Source organism: Pygoscelis adeliae, unplaced genomic scaffold (genome assembly GCF_000699105.1).
Source record: "Pygoscelis adeliae isolate BGI_AS28 unplaced genomic scaffold, ASM69910v1 Scaffold190, whole genome shotgun sequence".
Taxonomy (NCBI): Eukaryota; Metazoa; Chordata; class Aves; order Sphenisciformes; family Spheniscidae; genus Pygoscelis; species Pygoscelis adeliae.
In genome coordinates, this window is record NW_008823922.1 from 2,185,900 (window position 1) to 2,195,923 (window position 10,024).

The following is a 10,024-nucleotide window of genomic DNA, read 5'->3' on the forward strand; positions in this document are numbered from 1 at the left end:
TAGTGCTCATAAATAGCATTTTAAATGATACTTTGCATAGTCTGAGTGCCTTTCTTAGTGGAATTATAATGGAACAGCACCTTCAGGTGCAAAACACTCAGTTACCAGTGAAGGACAATGGTATTTCTCACAGTTGTTAAATCACAAAGCTGGGCTCGACATGAAGATTGTCTGCCTATTGCTTTCAAAGATGACTGAATATTATTGTAATACTACAAAAAAATAGATTCCAGCTGAGATGTCTACACTGAAAAGAAAGCTCGCCCTTGCAGTCTAAGCAGACTGAGGGTGACAGTCCATTATTAGACTGATCTTTTAAATGTCCAGTAATGTGTGTGATGGAAGGGCACAGCACTTATAAAGATATGTGTAACAGTGAAGTGTGATTTGCACTGATGTAGTGCTATAGGTTTAGAAATAAGCTTGTGAAACCAGAATAGTGTTCTGTAGTGCCATACAGGTATAATTTTTCTTGTCTTGGTCAATTACTTAATACACATCAGGAATAACAGAACCTCATACTTAATTCATGCTTCTCCAGGCCCAATAGCATGGAACAATTAACACTGAACCACAGAACCACAAAACCACAGAATAGTTGAGACTGGAAGGAACCTCTGGAGAGCATCTAGTCTAAACCCCCCAACTCAGAGCAGTGTCATCTAGAGCTCAGGACTGCGTTCAGTTGGGTTTTGAATATCTCCAAGGATGGAGACTCCATGACCTGTCTAGGCAACCTGTTCTGATATTTGACCATTCTTGGAGTAAAAAAGTTTTTTCTGATGTTTAAATGGAATTTCCTGTATTTCAACTTATGCCCATTGTGCATTGTCCTGTCACTGGATACCACTAAGAGGAGTCCGTTTTCTGCCTTCTTTACTTCTTTACTCCCTCCCATCTAGGAATTTGTACATATTGATAAGATCCCCCCTAAGCATTCTCTTCTCCGTGCTAAACAACCGCAGCTCTCTCAGATTCTTCTTATATGACAGACATTCCAATTTCTTAATCATCTCAGTGGCCTTAATATGCCAATACTGATTCAGAGAGAGGACGAGATTCCATCCAACAGCTGCATGTCTACTGAAATTAGGAGATACAGGTTTTTGGTGCCTACTAGCACGAGACACTTGCTGTTTTAATACCACTTATGCACTGATCAAGGCCTGAGAAGCCAATATGGGAATTTAAGAGAAGGTGCAGAGTCTGGAGTATCTCTTGGATGTCTGCAAGATCTGCTAGTGACCAGCTCTATTTTTTAGCTCGTCTTAACTCTTCGGTGTCTTTTTTTGTGTAACTGAGTTCTGTACATAGCTCCCTCCCATAGGAAGTAAGTGGCTATTCAGAATTCATTGCCCCTTCTGCACAGCACCAGATACACACGCACGCCTGAGGGACAGTGAACTTTTTGAGATCCTGCTCTGAATTTTACAGCTATTTAGCTAGCTCATTAAACCATTCAAAAACAAAAAACAAAAACCATCTAAAATGCCCGAGAGCAGTACACCCCCAACTAGGCGACAGACACAATGGGGACTATACAGTAGCTGTCCAGCATCCCAGCTCATTACACAACCTAGCAATTAACTGAAGTTGCCTGTGCTCCCTCCCCTCCCTGCATTTGTTCTCTTGAGGGATGACAATTCCTTCTCCTCCTTCCTGTTCAACCCTCTTGGAAAGGCGCCCTAGTGATTGTAGGCTTTCCTTTCCCACCACACTGCTGTAAAAAAGCTCCTAACTATTTCCCTGACCACTTCCTTCGTGGTTGAAGTAGATTTAGCCCAGGCAAAGCACCAGCTGCAGTACTTCTTGGCCCATTCAGTACACCTACCAATAGCTCCCAAGACAGAAATGACATGCTGTGAGCTTGCTTAATGCCAGCATCCTTGGATGAGTGACAAGGACACTATGGGAAATAATGAACATGAGGGAAATGTAGCTATAGCAACACTAGTATTCACAAAGCAAATCCCCACCATGAGTGCAAGGAAACTGCTGTTACTGTATACATAAAAGTGCTGATAAAGCAGGAACTTGGGCTACAGCAGCAGGAGAGAGCATGCCTGGCCTGCAGTCTTGCCACAACCAGTAACACATGCAAAAGCACACCTATAGCAGGCAGAAACTTAGCTCATACACTTTTGGAAATGTTGGGTGAAACAACAGATCCAAAACTGTTGAGCCTTTGCAAGGAAATCCCAAACCTTATTCAGCTGACTCCAGGTTTTACTGCAAGTTTAGCACCATGCCACCAAAGGAACCATCTACTGATAACACTGTCGTGGTGATCAGGAGGCTGCCATTGTTCCAGAGGCAGGAACTGAACCTTGGTCTCTCACTAAACTATCCTGCCTCCGTCTCACACTTATTTTATCCACTGAAACCAGGCAAAACTTGTAGTTGTGTATTCAACAGGAAGACAGACAGTGCTTTCTGACTTTTTTTTTGAATCCTAAGCTGAAATAATTGAATGACTCTTGGAGAATTTTGACTTTCAGTAGATAAAAGAAATAAAAAGTTAGTTTATTTAACTTGGAATAGCAGTACACATATTCCTCCAGAAATCCTGGGTTCCTCTCTTCACCATATCTATAATTCATTGCAAGACAAGTTCCTTAATGGTATCATGCCTCATTTTCCTTGTCTACTGTTTTGCCGTCTTAGAGGAGATGCATGAGTCATGGATAATGCTTGCGAAGTGTCAAGGAAGTACTCAAGGAAAAGACAATGCAAAGCATAAAATATTCTTCATGTTTGCACTTTTCAGTTACCACACATTCCCCTCCACCACTGTGTGTGAGTTAGGGTACATGTAGCAAGCATCTGTCTCTATTATTAGGAAATTTGTGCTGCTTCATTAAGGGAAACATTTCACACGAATATGAGCTATTTCCATTGCATGTGCCTCCCCTGGGAAGAACAGGTTTCTGCTAATGTATCATTTGAACAGTGAGTAGGAACAAAGTGGTTATTTCACAGCTAGAAATTCTATTAGTACACCTAACTTGAGCCACTCAGCACAGACTGAGCATCATTCCTTTTGCTTGACAGCAATTTTAGATCAAAAGATCTAAAACTGTTCCCATAATCAGAATCCGGACAAAGCCTGGGATGCCAGCAGCAGTGGGATGATCACACCTCTCAGCTCAATACAAATGCTCAACTCCTTCAGAGCAACATTGCTCTAGGCAACAGCAGCTCCTTCCAGAGCACTCCATGCCAGCACTCAGCACTCCTGCTGAGATTCTCAATCTCATGGAGACTTCTCCACTTACTCCCCTTCTCATCAACATTCACTTAGATCCCTATCTAAGAGTGTGGGTGGCTGCTGGGTTATGTTCTTCTGCTAGACTCTGTCAGCGGCTCAGAAGGCCAGGTTCACTTCCAAGGAGTCCTCCTGGGGACTTACATAACACTGGTTTGAGCTCTATCAAAGCATCCAGTGAAACCCAATTATCTGCTTGGAGTTCTGAGAAAGACAGAATAAGCTGGGAGCACCACCAACAAGTAAATATGTTAAAAATATCCTTTAAATAAAAGTTTTCTTCCTTCCCCTTTGTCAACAGCTCTCCCCTCCCCTCTTAGTTGTTCAGTGGGGTTTGCACACCCCACTTCTGATTGTGCACCTTGACTCCCATTTTTTTGTAAAGGCCTTGAGGAATCCCAAGTGTAGCTAGGCTACCTCCAGGTGGCCAGGACTGCACTGGTTAATGGCCTGTAGCCAGCTGAAGTGATTACAGCCTTGGGCAGGGAAGAGAAAATTTTATCAAAACTGCTGCTCTCTGTAGCTTCAGTCAAAGTTGACTCAAAATCATTACACAGATCAGGTCCCTGAGAAGTCTTCAAAAAGCAATCCATATACAGGACTCGGAACAGACGATAAAGTTTTGTTAGCTTTAGGTTACCACTTAGCTTTTCTAGGACCTGTACCACACTGCTGCTGACAGATGAGGCTGGTCCTTAATCAAAGCAGATTTGGTCCCATTCACTTGTCCGCTCCTTATCAATGCAAGGTTGGTAAAGTTTAATCACACCCTCATATCTTCTTTTCCACCATTTACACCAAAATGATCTGTGACTAATGTGTTTGTGAGATGTGTTCTGGCTGCTCTTCTCCCTGTCCACCAAAGGGAGGACATCCTGTCCTTTCCACAGCTTTCAGCCACAGGGAGGACACCCTGTCGTCTCCACGCTTTCAGCCACAGGGTTTAGACATGTTCAATTCCCTTTGAGGTTTCCCTCCAAAACTCCAGCATTTCTCTTCCTGTCAGGCTGTTCTTTGAACACTGACTGGGATGTAACCGATCTGCTTTTAATTCTCAATTACCTCTTCAACAGCTGGAGGAACCAAGGTGTATATTGCAATTGCCTTGGCTCCTGCAATAGGGAGAATATACCCATTCCCAATCCATCTCATATCACAAACACACATGATCTCTACTGGTCTGGGAGAAAACTGGCAGGATTGGGAAGGGCATCTGCATTATTGTGGATGCGTTCACCAGCCTGCAATGCCATGGGAGCAGGCTGATGGTGGATGCAGGCTGCCAACAAATTATGCAGAAAATGGGACAGGCAGGGAGAATTCCCACCTTTCTTTAACTCCTTGGAGTCATGTCCTCTTTTCTTTGTTCTCACCCTCTGCCAAATCACAGAATAATCTACACTAACATAAGACATCCGTTCACTCCTCAACCTAAGACACAGTAATGTGTGTGTTTGTGTGTGAGTGCACAAGTATGCATGTACGTAACACTGCTCTCTACAGAACAGAATCAAAAACATTCAACTAAGTGCCCCTTTACAGCTACTACAGATTTTGTCAGTGGGGATTTTGCCTTCATTCCTGTCTGTGCTTTGTGTAGGAGAATCTTTCTGCCCCCAAAGATGCCATGTGTGTAGTGTGGTGGTGAACACGGCTTTCTCTCTGGGTATGGACTTAACAGCTTATCACTGTGTCATAATAGTACCATGAACACCTCAGTATCAGCAGAACTGTTTCCTGCTCCAGTGCTGGTCAGGGAAGCTAAAATAATGGCCTTACCCAACACTAAACTCCAAAGACTCCATATAGTCTGCTATGTTAAAGGCCTAAGGTCTGTCCAAGCAGCTTTAGGCTCATGCCGTGTGCTCACTATGCCCATGCAAATATCCACTAACTAGACGAGCTTTCAGTAAGGGCCCCGTCTGTGTAGTTGTGTGTTTGCATGACTGTGAGGCTAGGGCTAGCAGAGTACTAGTAGGAGGGATGGTGACAATGGCCTGTCAGAGGGGAAAATCACCCTGTGAAGATATGTGTGATGGACCCACTGGAGTGAATTAGGTCACCTAGTGCTGTCATAAACCATAGGGCCAGAGCTCATACAATGGCAAGCAGCCTCCCATATGAAGGTCTTTGGACAATTAGCTCTGCTAGTAAGGTTACCAGCAGTGATACTACATGTTGTAATATGACTGCAGAGGCGAGCTGGCATGGGAAGGGAGGCAGAGGTCTGAGGAGCTCAAGGCAGGCAACCTAAATCCTTAGAGTGAAAATCTTTCTCCTAAGTAGCTAAGAGGATATCTGCTTTGGACTTGATGGATTTCACCCTGAAAATCCACCTTGCTTTGTGCTCTAACGTAACTCTTTCTTACTGAAGCATGAAAAGATAAATAGGCTGCAGCAACAGGCTGTGATTGTTTAAACTTATCAGTGACTTTAAGGTCCCATTTCAGCATTCTTCAAGGGAGGTTGAATTTCAGGAAGTGCTTTGTATCCACATTCTGGATTCTCAGTAGTAGCTGGATCTGTGGTGTAGCCTTCACAATTGCTTCTGAAAACTTTAACCCTCATTTTACCGATTTCCTCCTTCTATATCCATTCTTCCCCATTACAAATCCTAAAAAGGGGTGAAGAAGAAAAGGAGATTGACTGGTAACATTTCAGATTTTTTCCCCTTTACCAAAGGCCTCACCTACCCTTGGCAAATGCAGGGTATCCTCTGTCTTTCAGGGGACATACTGTTCCATTGTCTAAAAGACACTGGGAGAAAATTTTGTTGGTTATTACTTGCTCCATCTTGTGAAGCTGCACAAATGCTGTACACAGCTAGATCCAAAAACTGCACTTGCAAAAATGAGAGCAAAGGCAATGGTGCTTATGTTTATAGGATTAAAAAATCTGGAAAAAAATGGAAAAACTCATTCACATGCATCTCCATGCAGATCCAATGGGATAATTCATTTGAACTTCAAGCAACCCATTTCTACTTTCCTTAACAGAATTAGCCTGAATATAACATTAACTTCACTACCCTTCCCTTCACTGAAGTTTTATGCTCATTGTCAGACCCACACTTAATCCAAACTCTGGGCACACATATCTAACTGCTCACAAGTGGGTTTCTGAACATACCCACAATGGTACTTTCCAGGCTAAGGCTTTGCTTTGTGCAAAGCATAAACGTGATGGAGGTTGGTTATATCACAGGGGTCTGGCACTGCATGATGAGCAAATGTGACCTGCATCATTTGCTTTTTATACTGATATTCTGACCAGGCTGATAAAAAGATGGCAGCTACATGCCTGCAAAAATCCAATGCCAAATTCCTCGTATTTCAGCTCTGTATGTCCCATCAGCATCTCAAGCCCTTTGATCTCTAAACTATACAGTGTTCAGTATGCGTCATTATAGCATCATGTTTTCATTTTGTGCTCTTGTGATTCTGAGCATAAAATCAATAGAAATTTTTATGGCCTGGTTTTGGGGGAACATTTTTTAAATTTGTTTTATAAATTACTTGGGAGTGATAGGAAAAGCTCGCAGTGCAGAAGAGGGCTGGTGGCAGAAGATGGAAGCAAAAGGCTTGTGATCTTTCCAGTTCCCACCAGATGTCACCAAGCTCTCAAGGATCTCTGGAGTCAGTGCAGCAGAAGCGTCCTGCTCACTGTCACGCACACTGTCTTTCCCTTTTAAAGAGAACAGGGTAAAACGGCAAACGTAAGGAGCTGAGAACAGAGCCTTTCCTTGTGTCAGTGGATGAAACACTGCTGAATCGCTACTGAGCCAAAGCTGCCATGATTTCACTGCTGTTGGATAGTTTGATCTGAAAGTAATCAATCTCCATTCACTTACTACTAGGGAACACTACCATCACAGTTGTGCTCTCCTCTACCTGAAACACCTGCCAGAGCAGGCAGGAGGTACAATAACGTGCACAAGAAGGAGTTTGTGTTACTGCTTTACGGGCTACAGACTCTGAGATGAAGTGGCCTGCCTGAAACTGCATAGGGAGCCATGAGCTAAACTGGGCACTGAAGCCAGCTTTCCATACCCATATTGAAAAACACTTGCCAGTAAGCATCCTGCTTTTCAAGGCAGTGGTTCTCTTCTGAGTTTTACTGAGCACTGAGCATTATGGTGTCTTGCACAGTATAAATGCCTGAGGTGTCACTACTCAAATATGTGTGTTCCCCAAGAATGAGCCAGCTTGCCAAGAGGCTCTCCTCAATGCATCCCAATTGGCAGAATAGCACTCTTAAGGCTCTGCCATCAGAGGAAATGTTTAGTCTCAAAGAAATTAGATGCGCAGACTAAGTAGGATGAATAGAAGTTGACAAATATCCAAGATGTATGTTTGAGAATGAAGAGGCTGAACTGGAAATGAATGGATTTTAATGAGAGAAGGGAAGGAAATTCACCATGAATTGCAGACATCTATTGTCCTGAAAGGGCATTGTTCCCCATGGCCCCAGAACAAACACGAAAGGCACACATTCCATGAGGTATTGTTGGGGCTGGCTTGACTATGGCAGCTTGGGCCTGCATAGCACCTTTCATGGAGGGCTTCAAACCATTTCACTTCTGAGAGGCTGGTAGCATTATTCTGGGCTTTTTACAGACACTGAAGTACGCACTGAGACAAAATGACTTGGCCTCATGGTGAGCAACTCCCAGAGCTGGGAAAGTGAATCCTGATCAGTATAAATGAACCTCTGGCCTAGTGCCTTATTTCTGCAACCTTGCTCCCAGGGAAGCACAACAGTTGGTTTCTATTGCACCAGCTCTCACAAATCACATTGTAATGGAGAGATCCTTGTCCAGAAGAATAGCAAAGCCTGTTTGTCCTGGGTAGCTGGGAATAGAGTGCACATTGCTCCCTACAGTGTAAACAGCAGCCAAGGGCATGCAGAAGAACAAACACATTTTGGCCTTACTCTTTGGTGCCCTGACAAGCTGGCAACAGTCACAGGGTGATTCAGCTCAGGAGTTATTCTTACATGTTACTTCTGTGACTCAGCAGGTAACCCTAGTCTTGTCTCCTGTCCACTGCAGCTATCAGTGTTACGTTCTCCTGCCGGCCTACCAAAATAGCCTCCAATCTAGAACTGGAATATCCTCATTGTTAATGTGAAAGTTGTCTCTAAGAGTTGTGTATATCTTATTTTAAAATAGTTCATGACTGCAGACAGAACACACACAAACCATTCACTGCTCCATGATTACATGGTCCCAATTCTGCTTCCCAAGGATGAAAGGGGAACTACAATCCTAGCCTGGGCTTTCTCTCCCTGTTTTTCCCTTCATCAGCAGAAGTCATCTATACAGTTATCACAAACTCCTTCTCTTCTTCTGGGAACTTCTTTTTTTCCTCAGCTGGGCCAATGACTAAATACAGTATCATAGCATTTCCAATGCTTCATTTTCTGACAGAATAGTAGTTTCTTCCTGCCACAAACATCTTGCTTTGACAGGTACACAGAAACACCCAACATTTAAAAGGCAAGGTGGACATTGTAACCCCTCCCCTTCTGGTACAAAATCGAACTACCCTTCTTTTCTCCCTCCCATCAGCATTCATCGTCATGCATACCCATGACAAACCCTACTTATATACACATGAATAGGAACTGACTATGGGATTGGAAGCACAAACCTCTGCCACTTACAGAACGCTGCTTCTCCCCTTCACTACAGACAGACATGATCACAACTGACACGGTGCATTTGCTCACACACCAGCCAGTCTTGTTCAGTCTGTAGTGCAGCCCGTGCTATTGAATGTCCACTGCTTCTAGTGCCCAACTTAGCTAGACTTAGTAATTCTAATAGCTGGCAGCTCTTTTGCATCTACCTGAGTTGCAATCACATCCATGACCACAGTGTTGCTGTAAACTTGAAAGGCCATCTGAACATTTTGCCTGTTAGCAAATGTTAATTGTTTACAATGTTAATTGTTTTTCCATTAGTGGGAAATTTTCCACCTTCGCGGCTATTGGAAGGAATTCAAGCCATAAAGCAGAAGGGTAGCAGGACTCTCATCAGCTGAACACTAACTTCTAATCTGAAAGGCCTGTATTTTACTTCTTACTCTTTTCTTGATCCATTTGCCTTCTCAACATTGTTCTATTTCTCATCTGTTAATTATAGCTTGTCATTTTTTTCCCAATTAAAAAAACAGATGAAGGGAAAAGAATGAAAAAAAAATCAACAATGAATTTCAAAATGTATCTGAAAAGCCAAAACCTCTTTGGTTTCCTGAAATCTAGACAAAACTGCAGAGGCCCCCAGGAAGAATTCTTGTTTCCAAGAGCAGTTCAATAAGCAATTTGAGCCAGGGATTACTTTAATTCTTCTCTTAAAATGATTCCTTAGAGGGCAACTTCTTGAACAGTCCTGCTATAATAAAATATTAATGGATAGAAATCAATCTCCAATATCACTGCCATGTCATGCTCCCAGAAATATGTGCACCTACCATGGCTCAGGTTTAATAACTTTGGTCCTGCTGTAGAGAGGCAGCCCTACCTGTTGCCTGGCCTTACTGCAAGGCAAAACAGCACGTCATCCTGAGAAAGCACATAGAGATATCTGGCTCCTTAATTGCATCAATGGTCCTTGCTTGACTGTGTGTACTTCCTTGACTAAGAAATGAGTCTCACAGAAGTTGATCAGAGAAATCGCCCTATAATGAAGGTTTGTGGTTCCTCCCAGTCATGCAGTCCCTACAGGCATAGCTGCATTCCAGCCTGTCTTTAAAAAAT